Source organism: Petromyzon marinus, unplaced genomic scaffold (genome assembly GCF_048934315.1).
Source record: "Petromyzon marinus isolate PM22_M1 ecotype Great Lakes invasive population unplaced genomic scaffold, UKy_Petmar_22M1.pri1.0 PM_G_Scaffold_17, whole genome shotgun sequence".
Taxonomy (NCBI): domain Eukaryota; kingdom Metazoa; phylum Chordata; class Hyperoartia; order Petromyzontiformes; family Petromyzontidae; genus Petromyzon; species Petromyzon marinus.
The window spans coordinates 3,287,873-3,306,193 of record NW_027422728.1 but is presented as its reverse complement, the minus strand read 5'-3'; the positions used below and the strand labels follow the sequence as shown (position 1 = coordinate 3,306,193).

The 18,321-nt window shown below is 44.7% G+C and overlaps 1 pseudogene; it reads left to right on the top strand.

The window, feature by feature from the left end:
* LOC142911146 (uncharacterized) lies at positions 1–18,246 on the top strand (annotated as a pseudogene).
* Positions 18,247–18,321: the final 75 nt, after the last annotated feature.

Sequence of the window (18,321 nt, the reverse complement as noted above, 5' to 3'; positions counted from 1 at the left end):
CTTCCTCTGCAGAATTGGTCTGATGGAGCAAAGGCACTCAGCGCAGCTCGGTACGACAAGTCAACAATGCGACCAGCGTGCATACAGCACTGACCGGACTGGAAATCTGACACGGCACCAGAGAAGTCACACAGGAGAGAAACCCTTCAAATGTACTGTTTGTAACAAGGCATTTGCATGGCCATCAGTTTTTCAGAACCACCAGAGAACACACACAGGAGAGAAACCCTTCAGGTGCACGATGTGCGGGATGGCGTTTACACAGTCATGTAATCTTGTAACACACCAGAGAACACACACGGGAGAGAAACCCTTCAAGTGCAGTGTGTGTGGGAAGGCATTTTCACGGTCATCTGGTCTTAAATCACACCAGAGAACACACACGGGAGAGAAACCCTTCAAGTGCAGTGTGTGTGGGAAGGCATTTTCACAGTCATCTGCTCTTAAAAAACACCAGAGTACACACGGGAGAGAAACCCTTCAGGTGCAGTGTGTGTGGGAAGGCATTTTCAGATTCATCAAATCTTCAAGTACACCAGAGAACACAGAAGCATCAGAAGATCCACAAGTAGTGGAGTCTGAAATCAGCTTGTGAAAGTCAAAGTGCTGCAATGAGCCCATCCCTCATTAAACACGAACCGGAAGAAAATCCCAGCTTGGACACTTAAAGGTTTCGAGGTGAAATATGAAGAGGTGACAGTGAAATGTGAAGAGGTGATGGTGAAGAGCGAAGAAGTGAAGGTAAAATGTGAAGATGAAGATTCAACTCCAAAATGGGACCTTCACAACGTGAAGCAGGAGGAGAATTCTGACGTGTGAGTCAGAGCGAGGCAACTCCCAGCAGTTTTTGGAAGTGGAGGTGTGGGTGGACTTGCTCCTAGACAATACAAAGTCAAGTGGAGACCCGGTAGATGTGTAAGCCAGAGACGATGTCACTACAATAGATGCACCTTTGTAGACAGGCCTTTAATGACAAGAATGTGAAGTTGAACACTTTGTGGGCCTGTGGGTTGGGTAGATCTCTAACCAGGAGCAAGAGACAATAAGCTCCCAAGCATTCACTATGTTATAATAATTTATTTTACATGGTGCTTGGTTAACCACCTCAGCAATTTGGAGTTTTGTGTCGTACCTCGTCTGAAACACTCGAAGAGCATCCCCAAGTAGCAGCTGCCCCTGTGTGGCACAAGGTGGTGGCCCTGCACCGGCCTGCATGTGGACAAGAGCCTGTCCTTACGGGGCAATGATTGATGTGTCATCTCAGTTGTGTAGTTTGTAGGTAATGTTTAGAATATGCTACATTTTCACTCAGACTCCAGCATGCAATGGCCTACTCGTTTTGAATGACACAATAGTATGTTTTACATACACTGTGAAGCAGACTGTGCAACTTTTTTCGTAAAAGCTTCTTGTTAATACGATGTAACGTGATGCAGTATATTTCACTGCAGTAATCCAATTTTGTTTATATGCCTGTCAATAATTTAGAATGTATACTTGTCTGGTTTTGTGCATACTTGTAACATTTGATCTGTAAGGGTCAAACATTGAATAAGTGATGTTAGGACAAAGTGTGTGTGTGTTTGAAAGTAACCTGTACAGAGAACTCAGGTGAGACCCGTTGTTCTTGTGATACAGGTCAAACGGTGTTGTTGTGTTCCACGAAGCATCTGGAGCAACTCATTGTCTTTGAAATAGGTAGCACACTCGGATCATTCATCAGTTTGCAAGGCATACCACTTAAAGGTTACACGTATAGGAGGAGGTACATTCTCTACAACACAAATTGTAGTTTTGTCTTACGTGTTGACGTAGATTTTGTCTAACTGGGACTACAAATGGACCTTGCTGATTCACGTCTGGATGTTCGTTACCTATCGGTTGAAGCAAACCCCACTGCTGTTGTTGAGACGCTGTGCACCAATAAGGGTCCAACACATTGACGGCCTTCAGGCCAGGAAAGTCACAACATTTGCACACGAAGGACGCATTCACGCAAGTACCCCATGCTCCGTTTTGAAGTTTTAAAATGAAACGTATTTGGATTGTGTTGTGTTTTGAATTAGATGATTTTACTTCCTCATTAAAAGCTTGTATCAATTTACATGTGGAAGACTTCATTGAAAAGGACATTTCGTGTGAATGTTCACTCGTCGTTAAGTAGATGGCCTTGTCGGGGGTTTGGTTCGATGCGGACTTTCACCTGTTTGGGATTGCGGGATCGAGATAAGGCGACATGGAGCTGGTTGTGCGAGAAGACCGCCGTCTGCAGATCGATTCCAACGTAATCGAACGTCTGTCCCTGCGCCTCCGTCGTCCATGCAGGGGGTGCCTAGGTTTGCAGCGCCCCCTGCATGAAAACAACGGAAAATGCAGCGCTCATCACAGATAGATAAAGTTGTGCGCTTATATTTAAAATGTTATTCTTTTATAAGGTGATGTTGAAATCGAAAAGTGTTTGGCCAGGTCATGATTTCAATTAGATTGATTAATTTATTATGAACCACATATCTAAGCTTTTGTGGTCCTGTTGAGCTAAAGTTGGAAAAAGTCCGTGACTATAACTTCGCTCAATATTGTAAACGTGTTTCTATTATTTAGTTATTGTTTAATACAAACTACTTCAGATAATGGGTTTCAAGATGTACTTGAATGGCACGTTCGTTGTTCCGGTGTTTAATGGCTTGGACGTCGTGGCAAATGGCTTCCATCAATGTGGAAGTCAATGGTGGATGATAATTTGATATTTCGGTGTTGATTTGGAGTAGATTGTTTGTTGCATACCGGGTGGTGAAATGCTTTGCCGAGTACCTGAACTGTTTGACCAAGTGAATTCATGAAGAGTTCGATACGAGTTTGAGCGTTAATATTATTGCGGAACAACAAAGGTCGGATATTTTAAAGATTCCTGATCGTACGTTTATTGCAACAATGTTCACGGGGAACACGTGTGGAGGAGAGTTCCGGGTGAAGTCTCCCCTTACCTGGCAACCATGGTGGCTGTCCGCTGATCACTCTCGCTCCGTCACAGCTACGAGCTGTAGGGACAGGATTCTCCACTCTGCCGCTGTTTTAATTCACAGCACCAAGAGCGGAGAGCCTCATCCCTGCAGTTCCCTCCTGTCGTGCCGCATCATTTACCGCGTAACGAGGCAATGTTTTCATGAGCAGTGCGTTCCACTACACACCCACACGAGCGAACCATGTGCAACAGTGTGCGTACATACAGACACAAACAAACACGCGGGTGCACATACACACACGAGCGCTTACTTGCAAACACGGACAAGTGGAGATGCACGCACGAGTGTGGTCACCACCTGGCTAGCTACACTAGTCATGTGATAACTAGTATACTAAACTATACACTACACTATACACTACACTACTATACACTGCACTACTATACACTATACACTACACTACTATACACTACGCTACTATACACTACACCTTACACTACAGTAAACACTATTATACACTATACAATACACTATACACTACTATACACTATACACCACACTATACACTTATACACTACAATATACACCACTATACACTACACTATACACTTCACTAAACACATACACTATACACTACTATACACTACACTATACACTACTATACACTACAATACACTATTATACACTACACTATTATACACTACACTATACACATACACTACAATATATACTACTATACACTACAATACACACTATTATACACTATACACTACAACAGGGGTCGGGAACCTTTTTGACTAAGAGAGCCATGAAAGCAAAAAATTTGGAAATTTATTTCAGTGAGAGCCATATAATATATTTTAAAAGTGAATTCAACTAAATGTCAGTATAATAAGCCTCTAAATTTATTCTTTTAAATAATGTTGTTATAACACTCACCATTAATGCGACTTCTGGTGCTGCATGGATTTGCTGATGTCTTTGTAGTCGGGTTGGTACTTGGTGAGGTTAAGCTTCATGCAAGCGTTGAGGCTTTCATCCGTTAAACGTGATCGTAGGTTGGACTTGATGTTTTTAAGATGTGAGAATGACTGCTCACATGCATACGTAGATCCAAACATGGTCAATACAGCAATACTCACACGCTGCAGTGTGTGGTATGTGACAGGAAGCGCGTTCCAAGTTTTGAGAATCAGCTGGTCTTCGGGTTGGAGTTTTTTCATTTCTGTCCACATGTGCTTGCTCGCCAACTCCGCTTTCTGTCGTGTGATTCTTTCCAAATCTTCATTCAGTGACTTGAACTTATTCACCCACATGTCTGAGGCCTTCAGGTCAGCCACTTCTGCTTCAAAATCTCTGACGGAGACACCAGGGATGTAATTCAGGTCGGCTGTGTTCAGTGAACACTCGTTTGGATGGGTGATGAACTTAAAAAGACGAGTGTGCTCACGAAATTCTCCAAAGCGTGCTTTGAAGGACTGTAGGAGACTGGATGTGCAGCCAGCTAGCTGGTGGAGATCAAGGTTTTGAATGGGCTCACTTGCTGTGCATGCATCTTTAAATTGGCTCAGTTTTTCAAAATGTAGTAAACGACCTGTTTCAAGATCCGTGATGAAAAGCTCCAGCTTGTTTTCAAAAGCAAATACAGCTTGTTGAAGGGATAACACTGTATTTCCAATGCCTTGCATTTTCACGTTGAGCTGGTTCAGATGTTCAGTCAGATCTACGAGATAGTAAAACTTGAGGAGCCACTCGGTGTCGGCTAGCTATGCCCGACGCCTTTCATTTCAAGGAAAGTCCGGATTTCGTTCAGGCAAGCCGCAAAACGGCTAAGCACCTTCCCTCTTGACAACCAACGCACATTGCTGTGCAAAAGCAGACCAGGATAGTTATTTACAACTTCATCCAGCAGTGTTTTAAACTGGCGATCATTTAAGGCTCGGGCAACAATAAAGTTGATCACACGAATGACCAGCGACATCACTTCGCCAAACTGCCTGTCACACATCTGAGCACAAAGTGCCTCCTGGTGTATAATGCAATGGAAACTTAGGATGGGTCTATTTTCATGTTCACGGAGAAGTGCCACAAATCCTTTGTTTTTCCCCACCATACACGCAGCACCATCAGTACACACTGAGAGAAGTTTATCCATAGGTAGACTTTTTTCTTGAGCAAACTCCATGAAAGACTTGAAGAAATCCTCACCTCTTGTGGACCATTTTAATGGCAGAACAGCAAGACTTTCTTCGCGCAGTGTGTCACCAACAGCATATCTTGCAATCACGCTGAACTGCGACAAATGGCTCACGTCTGTTGACTCATCCAAAGCCAGAGAAAAGAACGGCGCTGCATTTATGTCCTTCACTTGCGTTTCCTCCACTTTGTTTGCCATCACGATGGTACGATCATGAACAGTTCTTGCCGACAGAGGCATGTCTTGTATCCGTTTGATTATCTTGTCTTTGTTCGGAAGATCATCAAAAAGTTCATTGGCTACATCCAGCATGAACGTTTTAGCATGCTCGCCATCTGTGAATGGTTTTCCGTTCCTCACTATTGCTAAAGAACCAGCAAAGCTAGCCGAATTATAGTCACCTTGCCGGGTCCATACGCGGAGTTGCTGCTGGCTAGCTTGCACCCTGCTCAGAAGCTCTTGGCACGCTTTCTTTCTGCTGTCTCCCGCAGGGTATTTTGATGCAAAGGTAGCGTGGCGCGTGTCGAAGTGCCGCTTTACATTCGACCGTTTCAACGATGTAATTTTGTCATTGCAAATTAGACACACCGCAGAACCCGCTCTCTCCACAAAGGCGAATTCTTCGGTCCATTCGTCCTGAAATGTACGATACTCGTCGTCTTTTTTTCTTTTCGCCATCTTCTTCGTCGAAGGGTTAGCTTTGAGCTAATGACCGAGCAGACGCAGTCTCAGACTGATTCAAAAGGGGGCGTTTACCTGTTTTACCCAGCAACGGCAAATGTAGGCCAGTATCATCCAATTAAAATAATGGACAATTGCTCCTGCAGCCCTGAACAGGACATGCGCAGTGAAAAATCGATGGATGGATTAAAACAAGTGAGAATATTTTGTTTTATCTGCGAGCCATATGCAATCATCAAAAGAGCCACATCTGGCTCGCGAGCCATAGGTTCCCGACCCCTGCACTACAATATACACTACACTATACACTACACTATACACTACTATACACTACACTTCTATACACTATACTATACACTACTATACAATACACTATTATACACTACACTATACACTTATACACTACAATATACACTACTATACACTACACTATTATACACTACACTATTATACACTACACTATACATTTATACACTACAATATACACTACTATACACTACAATATACACTATTATACACTACTAATTCCAAGCGTTCATCTTTGCTGATGTTAGGTGGCAACTTAGCGTTTTTGAGGGTTGCAGCGATTTCAGATCTTTCTACGTCTGCAGAGATGTGACTCAAGCCCTTGAGTGCAATGTCGACATGGGCAATGATATTATTAACCGGTATGTGTCTCGGTGTGACAGCAAAGTTTAGACCTTTAGCTAAAACGAATTTCAGACCATCAGAAATGGAACTGTTACTGCGATTAATTACGACTTTGTTGACGTCTATCTTTTCGGTGTGTGGATCCGATATTTTGTTGGAGAGGTGATTTGAATTATCTCAATTAAAAAAGGGAGATATTGTCGTCCTCTCAGCCGACAAGGGCAATGCCACTGTCATCATGGACAAAAAATATAACAAAATTCAAGAACTACTCAACGATGGCAGCTATACAAAAATTAAAAGAGATCCCACCAACAGCCTGGTTACCAAAACGAACAAAATCATCTCTGATTCAACAGCATTAATTGATCAGACCAAACAGTTCTCTTGCTTCCCCGTTCATGGCAAAAACCAGTGACGATTGTCTGAATCGGTTATGGCCTCGCCTATGTCGATCACTGTTACATTGTTTTTTGTAGCTTTGTTTTGGTGATTTTGAAAACGTTTGTTGTAGTACAGAGTTAGCCTGATAACTTTAATCTAAATTGTCTTATGGTTGTTATTGTTTGACTTGCATCCCACTGGGATTTTTGCACGCAGCGTTGAAACACGGTTGTTTTTATCTGGAAGACTCTGCTGTTTTTTTCCTGGATTTTTCTCTTTGCGCGTAGTCACTTTAAGATGTTTCTTGTTCACGTTTTTGTTTTGTTGCGGTTGCACCCGAGTCAAGGGCCGCACGGTTCACAGGGCTCTACACCTGACACATGAAACTTAAATTAAACTGAAGACGACGTCTTGCCAGCATGCATCTATCCTCCACTCGTGGCTTCTGTCACGCGACTTCCACTATTTCGCCTGAGAGTCTCCCGCCGCGTGCCCCCATAGGTCTTCTCCATCGGTCGCTCGACTCCCGTAGACCATTCATCCGCGTGGGCCACGTGGTCAAAGAAGAAGTTGGTACCGGCCAAGGCAGCACAACGCCAGTAACACAGACTTATGTTAATGGTCGATAAGAGTGAAGTACAGTACGTCATAACCTACTCATTTCAAATGCTTGCCACATAATTCGTTGCTATTGGTCACATAACGAACTTGGAATTGCTAATGCTGTGCCACCTCAGGTTCTAAGGCAAAGTGAAATGTCTGCTCTGGGCCGGTCAAGGACACCATTTCTGGGATGAAACTATCACATTCACGACACGTGATAAAGCATATAAGCAGTATGCACTGCTGTAACCTTAGCAGGTCCCACCACAGTCAGTATGCACTGCTGTAGTGAAAGCAGGTACCACCACAGTATGCACTGATGTAATTATAGCAGGTACCACTAGTCAGTATACCTGCTGTAATTATAGCAGGTACCACTACGGTCAGTATGTACTACTGTAATCATATCAGCTACCACTAGTCAGTATGCCTGCTGTAATCATAGCAGGTACCACCACAGCAGTCTGCACTGCTGTAATCATAGCAGGTACCACTATGGTCAGTATGCACTGCTGTAATCATAGCAGGTACCACCACAGTATGCACTGCTGTAATCATATCAGGTACCACCACAGTCAGTATGTACTGCTGTAATCATAGCAGGTACCACCACAGTATGCACTGCTGTAATCATATCAGGTACCACCACAGTCAGTATGTACTGCTGTAATCATAGCAGGTACCACCACAGTATGCACTGCTGTAATCATATCAGGTACCACCACAGTCAGTATGTACTGCTGTAATCATAGCAGGTACCACCACAGTATGCCTTCTGTAATCATAGCAGGTACCATTACGATCAGTATGCACTGCTGAAATCATAGCATACAAAAATATAACGATACTATCATAGAATGTTAACTAAACGAGCATACATTTTAAACTAATTTAGGATAAACATTAAACTTAATGAGTATGGATAAATAAACTACATTAGCATACACATTAAAATTAATTAGCATACCAACATAAGCATAGGGCAACCGTTGACCAATCGCTATGCACCATCGCCGTAGACGCGCCCAGGTTTGCCTCTCGACCAATCGGATGGCTGGCACTCCCCCCCCCCCCCCACTTTGGCACGCGGCGACCAATCAGATCGCGGGAGGACGCTACCATTTTTAATGCCCTACACGCTGAACACTGCGCGCCCATGTGCGTGTGAGTGTTTAGTTTTGTTTTAATTATTTTAATCATTAAAGTTCGCGAGTGTCAAGGTAAGCTACGTTGACTTTATTTTTTAAAGCATTTTCTCAAGAGAACCGTTGTTGCTGCTGCTGCTGTTGTTGTGAATGGCCCGGTACACCCTGAGGCCTTGCCTAGACTAGGACAGCCTTGATGTCACGTGGGTCCACACTCTTTGCTTCTTTCGGTAGAAAATAAAATTAATTTAATTTATGATTTTATTTAATTTTATACCTACATTTAATTAACATTTTTAATTAATTTAATTAAAATGTATTTTATACTTACGTATTTTTTTTCTAAATGAATGAGTATTTTTTTATAATTTAAATTAAAGTTATTTTATTGTATACCTACTTAAAATTTAATTAAAATTTATTTTATTTCATACCTACGTTAAATTAAATTGAATTTTTTAATAAATGTATTTTATTTAAATTACATTTATTGTATTTAATGCCTATGTTCAATTAAATTTTTAAATTTTTTTTTTTAATTAATTACATTTATTTAAATTAATTTTATTTTATACCTACGTTAAATTAAATTTATTTAAATTAAATTTATTTCATACCTACACATGTACAGTCATTTTAACTGCTCTGACTGCTACAAGCTAAGTGCGGCCTGGAAGCGTATTATTAAGTAATACATTTTACAATTACAATTCCTCATAGAGGAATCCCATACTAATTAACTGACTACGTATCTATATAATTAAAAGACCGTACGCAGATATCGCAAAAGCGGACCCCGTTGTCAATGATATAATTTGATGATGTACGTACAGCAATTGCTGCACGTACATCATTAAAATTACACCGATTGTAATACGTCACCTAAGACACAATTTTAATTTGACCCCCGGGTCTGATCGCGTTAACTGTGCAGGTAGCGGGTCGAGAGGTGACTTGCACGTGTGTGCAGCTTGTTGAATATTGACGTGCGATGACTTGTGGAGAGGAAGAATGATGATGATGGCGATGCAAGTCTTGAAGTCTGACGTTGTTCTCCGAGTCGTGTAGCCGACCGCGTGCGACTTTGGGGATTGCTGCGTAATGTCATTTTAGTTTTCTCTGTGGAACTTTTTATTTTGTTGATTATAACGCCTTAACTAACGTAGGGCGGGCTTGGGAGCTGCGTTGACGATGTGTTTTGGCGTTGCACCAACCAGCACCTTTGCATTCAGAAGTTGGAGGTGCTTTGATACAGCGAGAGGTGGAATCGTCACCGCCATCGTCATGGGTTTAAGTGGGCACGGAGCCCGTCAAGGGAATGGGTAGGTAGAGGAATGGGGTTGGAGAGTATACACAACTTGCAGTTCTAGTCATTTCAACAATTTATGGGCATGCGCATCATTAACAGTATCCTGATTGATGAGCAAAACAAAATCGCAATTTAATCGTGAATCTATTGTCATAAATGAGTCCGAAATATCAATCAATAGTCATGCTCAAAACCGCATTCCTATTATAAAAATCATTGCACCCCCATTCATGATGACAATTCCAATATGGTCATTATGATGCTCAGAATTAGTTATTCTCAGAATCATGAACATTTATTAAAACAGCAGTGTGCTCAAAATGCAAATTTACCAATTGCAACATGTACACAATCAATTCCAAGAGTCTTATCAAAGTAAGTCCTATGTATCGTGGTGTTTTCATGCTTATCCATTATTGCGCCCCCCCCCCCAAAAATATATACAAAAGTGTATTTGTATAATGTTTGCACGGTGTACAGTCTGGAAATTACCCACATGGCAAATTTCAAGCTTGGTGCGTGTCGGGAAGTATGCTAAACATTTTGAACAGACACAAATTCACAACTTTGCCTTTGATATATGTTTAGATTGGTAATAAATTGTTAATTTAACTACTTTCACGTTGACGGATTGGAAATAGGAATAGCACTGGCTCACCACAGGGCTTATCGCGTGGTATCTGGGCACTTTATTTGAAACGTAAACCCTACAGTGTGTGAGTACAATTCCTCGCAAGTTGCGTCCACAGAGACAGACAGACAATGACGTTTCTAGGTAAGAGTAAGAAATGAATCTACGTGTCGAGGAGAGACGAGAGAGCCAAGAGGTCACCTCGGGAGACGGGGCGGCGCGTCAACCTTCGTCACGTGCCTGAAGGAGTGTGGGCGTGCCGTGCGTGTGTGTGTGTGTACTGTGTGTGTACTGTGAGTGTGTGTGTGTACTGTGTGTGTGTGTACTGTGTGTGTGTACTGTGCGTGTGTGTGTGTGCCGTGCGTGTGTGTGTACTGTGTGTGTGTGTGTACCGTGCGTGTGTATCGTGCGTGTGTGTGTGTACTGTGTGTGTGTGTGTACCGTGCGTGTGTATCGTGCGTGTGTGTGTGTACTGTGTGTGTGTGTACCGTGTGTTTGTGTGTGTGTGTACTGTGCGTGTGTGTACTGTGCGTGTGTGTGTGTGTACTGTGTGTGTGTGTGCACCGTGTGTGTGTACCGTGTGTGTGTACCGTGTGTGTGTACCGTGTGTGTGTGTACCGTGTGTGTGTGTGCACCGTGTGTGTACTGTGTGTGTGTGTGTGCTGTGCGTGTGTGTGTGTGTAACGTGTTCGGCGGTAGTCCAGCGGTTAGTACGCTGCTCTACGAACATAACGACAGCCAACACCCAGTGACGATTATTTGAACTGGTTCTGGGCCTCCCCTAGGTCGACTCAGCCTCAAGTGAGTACCCGGTGTGGTGTGCAAACATCATTACTGGGGAGACAAAGGCGGTCGGGCACGGTGCTCGCCACCCACTCCCTTCGTGTACCATTCCGGCCTTCATAGGTGGTGCTGCTACTCGCTAACAGCACTTGCCCCTACAGTCTGTCACAGGCAACACGGGGGATCTTTGTCTTTGTATCACCACCCAGGAGTCAAGGAGCTTTTGAGGCTCCGAGCCACGTGGGGATCCACAACAGCGTGAGGCGGTGCCACTCACAGGTGAGACTCGGGGATATGTGATTTCTAATCGATAGCCATCCGTCGGTTAACCCATCGCAACTGCTGAGTCTGTCACGCGACTTCCTCCTTCCAGCGAGCCTTTGACGCTTCACGTGGCCTCAAAGTGTACACAGTGTGTACGTATACACAATAATGTCCACGTTGTTGTTGCTGAGTTCACGCACTCAAGGGAGGGGGCAATGGAAAATGAATCTAAATCAACTTAAACTCCATCCCCATGACCTCATCGGCATGAAGTGCCAGCGGGAGGTGTACCTCGCTAGTGACGTCAGGTCACCAAGGTATTCACACTCCCCCAACCCCGTCCACGGCGCTCTTGAGCGTGACGTCACCTCCGCTTGGGTCACTGCCGATATCGTTCCAGCGGAAATCCTTATTTGGGCAAAGCTACGCCCAGTGACTGGCGGTTCATTAACATAATGTATTCGTTGAAGCGGTCGAGAGTTTATTGCGACGGGTTCAGCAGCCACGCCCCATCCCTCGACATATGGGCCGGGCTCATTAACATAATTTATTCAGTTACAGAGCTGCTCATTGTGGGAGGGACGTGTCTCTTGACCCGGAAGTGACGTCATGTTACCTGCTTACCCGCGTGACGTCGCGAGGTAACAGGAGACTTCCGATCCGCGCTTGCACTGAAATCCGAGGTGAGAAATTCTCATGGTGGTGGTGGTGGTTGTTGTTGTTTACCAAGGTAGAGCCTCGCTCTCTCTCGTAGGGATGTCAGTTGAGTAGCAGCGAGCATGGGAATCGATGTCCAGGTTGGAACTTTACAACGCGGGGCCTAGCCACGCGGGGCCTTGCCTCCTGCCCTCGCCTGATTGCGTTCGCTTTAATTATCTCGCTTAAGTTTAATTTGTCTTCACCCGGCTCGCCACTTTGTAACTTTGTTTTATTGTCAATATTCACGCAGTTTTTATTTTCGTTCTTTTTTTCACCAGGCCAAGCCCGCTTGAGCTGCTATACCGCTCTTGTTATCAGAAGCGACCTGCCCACAACAACACAAGGTGAGGCTTTGTCAACGTGTGTGAATGTTTTGACTTAAAACTTTGGTGACTGCAGGAATTCATATTCTTGGTTCTTTCGGTAAAGTCACGTAGATAGAAAATAAAATTAAAATAACAGATTATAAATTAAATGAAAAATAAAATTTTTAAAATAAAGCAAAACACCCACGACGTTTCGATCGCAACACAAGTGGTCTTTATCTTATTAAATTTAATCTGTTATTTTTATTTTCTATCTACGTGACTTTACTGAAAGAACCAACAATACGTGCGTCAATGTCTATCGGTCAAAGATGCTAAGCGCGTGCCGCTGTTGACTCTGAATGTGTGGAGGGGAACACCTTCACCACGGGGAGAGAGAGACAGAGACACGGATAGCCTTGGCTATGTTGATTGATCCTCGATTCATTACTTGGAGGAGTGAGGAAGAATTAATGCTGAGCAGATGAAGGTGGCCAGGCATGATTCTGGTCACACCACCACCTGTTTACTCATGGCAGTGTGTGACAGTGTCAACTTTGTGTTTGCAGTAAAGTCTATTAACTCTGTTGAACACGGAGGTTATATCAAAACAATAGTTTATTTTAGTTTTCCTCTGGAACTTTATTCGAATGGAAACAGGAACTTAACACAGCACACACATGCAGCTGAAGTCGGATCTGTTCATCCCCAGCGTTTGTGGGGGCTCATGCCCCCCCCCCACTCCCCATTACGTGGGGGCTGATCTCCCTCTCACCACGAGCGGGGGGGTGGGCGCCACGTCTAATGGGTGGGGGCTGATGCCCCCACCCACCCACTCGCGCGTGTCTCACCATTAACACTGCGGTGCACACACAGACACTAGTGACACTCGCGTGTGTCTCACCGTTAACACTGTGGTGCACGCACAGACACTAGTGACACTCGTGCGTGTCTCACCATTAACACTGTGGTGCACACACAGACACTAGTGACACTCTCACGTGTCTCACCGTTAACACTGTGGTGCACGCACAGACACTAGTGACACTCTCACGTGTCTCACCGTTAACACTGCGGTGCACACACAGACACTAGTGACACTCGTGCGTGTCTCACCGTTAACACTGCGGTGCACGCACAGACACTAGTGACACTCGCGTGTGTCTCACCGTTAACACTGCGGTGCACACACAGACACTAGTGACACTCACGTGTGTCTCACCGTTAACACCACGGTGCACGCACAGACACTAGTGACACTCGCGTGTGTCTTACCGTTAACACCGCGGTGCACACACAGACACTAGTGACACTCGTGTGTGTCTCACCGTTAACACTGCGGTGCACGCACAGACACTAGTGACACTCGCGTGTGTCTCACCGTTAACACCGTGGGGCTCGCACAGACACGCGCCGGCGCGGGCAACCATTGGTATTTTAATATGCGCGTGCGACACACCCGCACTGATTTATAGTCACCCACACACCGTCGTACGCCGATCGCTGCCCCACCGCTCTTCACACGCACACATGCACCACGCGTCACAACGTCAGTCTGTGCTAAGATTTATTTCCGAATAGGGACCCCCGTTTATGGCCCCCTCCAGCCAGTACCCTTCGGACAGCGCCTAACCTCCTGTCACCTAGCCATCGCAGAGTGCGTCTATCCTCCAAGCTCGAGCTGACTGAATTGGCCCCCCTCCCCGTACCCACTCACCTCTTCAGCTGCCCCATGGGGGCTGGGGAAGATGCTCGCCTCGGGGACTTTTTCTGGCCGATCGTTTCCAGCTCCACCCTGCATGCGTCCCACGGACGTTGAGGACGGCTGGTCTCCTCCGCCGCTCCAGAAGGACTCTGATTCATTCCGCCCCTCCGGCCCCCTTATGTCTCCAAAGCCCCCCTTAACCCCCGGGTCACATGACGTCATCCTGCGCATCCAATCGAATCCTCTTTGAGGAAGTTTTGAGCGCTCTGGCCGTTGGGGGGGTGGGGGGGTCGCGTCATCCCCCCCCCTTCCCATTGTTTCTGTGCCTGCGTTCCTCGCCGTTGACTCATCGATAATCCTCTCGCTCCCTCCAACTTAAGTCAACTCTTATCTGCCTAGGGGCTTTTCCCTCCCATCCCACTGTTTACCCTGCCGCTGGGTGCTGGCCTTGAGGTCCCACCCCCCCCCCCCCCGTGTTGTGTATGCTTCATCAACACCCTTTGCTATGTCAGCTGAATTTACTTTTTTATAAATATTCCTTTTGTAGCCAGACAGCCGAAATTGTGTGCTCGGAGTTTTGGGTGAACATTCATTTTGAAGATCCGAGGGCTTCCAAGCATATTCATGACCATTTGCCCTCTCATTGTGTGCCATAACAGCCCGTGTGATGAATTTTTGAAGCTTTTTCACTATTTCATGAATATATGAATAGTAAAGACGTGTAAGTCATATGTGACTGTGTATATATGCATTCCTCTGTGCCTCGATACTGACGTGTAGATGGTGTGGATATTCTTTTTTTCTGTCTGCAGCTGATGCTGGTCTGATGGAGCAAAGGCAGTCAGCACAGCAGCTCGGTACGACAAGTCAACAATGCGACCAGCGTGCATACAGCACGGATCGGACTGGAAATTTTACACAGCACCAGATAACTCGCACAGGAGAGAAACCCTTCAAGTGCACTGTGTGTGGGAAGGCATTTGCATGGCCATCAGTTCTTCAGAACCACCAGAGAACACACACGGGAGAGAAACCCTTCAAGTGCAGTATGTGTGTGAAGGCATTTGCACAGTCACAAAATCTTCAAGCACACCAAAGAACACACATGGGAGAGAAACCCTTCAAGTGCACTGTGTGTGGGAAGGCATTTTCACGGTCATCTGCTCTTAAAACACACCAGAGAACACACACGGGAGAGAAACCCTTCAAGTGCACTGTGTGTGGGAAGGCATTTTCAGATTCATCTGCTCTTATAAAACACCAGCGAACACACACAGGAGAGAAGCCCTTCAAGTGCAGTGTGTGTGGGAAGGCATTTCCAGATTCATCTACTCTTAAAACACACTGGAGAACACACACAGGAGAGAATCCCTTCAAGTGCACTCTGTGTGAGAAGGCATTTGCACAGTCAGCAGTTCTTCAAAGACACCAGAGAACACACACGGGAGAGAAACCCTTCAAGTGCAGTGTGTGTGGGAAGGCATTTTCACAGTCATTTGCTCTTAAAACACACCAGAGAAGTCACACAGGCATCAGAAAATCCACAAGGAGCGGAGTCGGAGTCTGAAATCATCTTGTGAAAGTCAAAGTGCTGTAATCAGCCCATCCCTCATGAATCAAAAACCAGAATAAAATTCCAGCTTGGACACTTTTAAAGGTATCGAGGTGAAATATGAAGAGGCGGAGGTGAAATGTGAAGAAGTGATGAAGAACGAAGAAGTGAAGGTGAAATGTGGTGAAGTGATGGGGAAGAGCGAAAAAGTGACGGTAAAATGTGAAGATTCACCGCCAAAATGGGACCTTCACATCGATGGAGGCAACGTGAAGCAGGAGGAGAATTCTGACTGTGAGGCAGAGCGAGGAAACTCCCAGCAGTTTCTGGAAGTGGAGGTGTGGGTGGACATCCTAGACAATACGAAGTCAAATGGAGACCAGTTAGTCGATGTGTAAGCTTGAGACAATGAAGCTCCATTAGATTCACCTTTGTCAACTTGCAGAGTAAGAGCGGCCAGTATTTGTGGACCTGTGGGTTGGGTAGATCTCTAACCCGGAGCGAGAGTCAATAAGCTCCCAAGCATTCACTATATTTTTTATAATATTTGCATTTATACGGTGCTTGCTTAATTGCCTCAGCAATTCTGAGTTTTGTATCGTATCTCGTCTGAAACACTCGAAGAGCATCCCCAAGTAGCAGCTGCCCCTGTGTGGCACAGGGTGGTGGCCCTGCACCGGCCTACATGTGGACAAGAGCCTGTCAGTAGGGGGCGATGATTGATGTGTCATCTCAGTTGTGTAGTTTGTAGGTAATGTTTAGAATTTGCTACATTTTGACCCAGACGCCAGCATGCAATGGCCTACTCGTTTGGAATGACACAATAGTACGTTGTACATACACTGTTAAGCAGATGGTGCATATTTTTTAAAATAACTTCTTGTTAATGCGATGTAACGTGATGCAGTATATTTCGCTGCAGTAATTCAATGTTGTTAATATGCCTGTCAATAATTTAGAATGAATACTTGTCTGACTGTGCGCGTACATGTAACATTTTGTCTGTGAGGGTCACACATTGAATAAGTGATGTTTGGACAAAGTGTGTGTGTTTGGAAGTAACCTGTACAGATAACTCGGGTGAGATCCGTTGTTCTTGTGATACAGGTCAAAGCTACTTTTCTGTTTCACGAAGCGTTTGCCTCTGCAGCAACTCATCGTCTTTGAAATAGGGAGCACGCTCGGATCATTCATCAGTTACATGGCATACCACTTTAAAGTTACACGTAACGGAGATGCATTCTCTACAACACGAATTGTCATTTTGTGTTACGTGTTGACGTAGATTTTGTCTAACTAGGGCTATAAATGCCCTTTGCTGATTCACGTCTGGATGTTCCTACCTATCGGTTGAAGCAAGCCCCACTGTTGCAGTTGAGTCGCTGTGCACCAATGAGGGTCCAAGCATTTCAGGGCCTTCGGCCAGTAAAGTCACAACATTTACGGCACACAAAGGACGCATTCACGCAAGCGCCCCGTGCTCCGTTTTGAAGATTTTAAATGAAACATCTTTGAATCGTGTTGTGTTTTGAATTAGATGATTGTTATTTCTTCATTAAAAGCTTATTTCATTTTACATCCGTAAGGCATCGTTGAAAAGGACATTTCGCGTGAATTTTCTCTCCTCGTTAAGTAGACGGCCTTGCCGGGGCATCGGTTCGATGCGGACTTTCACCTGTTTGGGATTGCGGGATCGAGATGAAGCGACACGGAGCTGCTGGCCGTCTGCAGATCGATTCCAACGTAATTGAACGTCTGTCCCTGCGCCTCCGTCGGTACAGGGGGTGCTGTATAATGTTTGGAATTACCCCAATTTTGACCGTGACACCAACATGCAATGTGCGTTGTGAATGACACAACGTTATGTTTTACATCTGCCGTTTACCAGACTGCGCATATTGTGGTGAATGTTACTGGGGTAGCCAGGTGTGCCTGTCCGTCGTTCGCATGCATGGGGTGCGTGTAGGTTTACAGCGCCCCCTACGTGAAAACGACGGAAAGGGCAGCGTTCATCACGGATAAAGTTGTGCGCTTTTATTTTAAATGTTATTCTTTTATAAGGTGATGTTGATATTGAAAACTGACACATAACCGGCATGCCATAAATAGGAAATTAACTCTGCTTATTCGAATCAATGTATTCATATATGTTGATAAACTGTTTCAAGCAGATTTTGTCTCTAACGGCGACTACAGGGACCACGTGATTGTTTAAAAATGTCTTTGATTATAACTATAATTGCCTACAATTCGTCATGTGTAGCTTTAGACAATAATTTATTCACTACCCAAAATGTATTTACTTGAAAACATAGAGCTGATATTTATTCTTGGTTCTTTCGGGAAAGTCACGTAGAAGGGAAACAATAAAATAATAAAAATGTAAAACAATTAAATTCTCACGACGTTTCAACTGCAACAGAAGCAATCATCATCAGGTGTCACACAC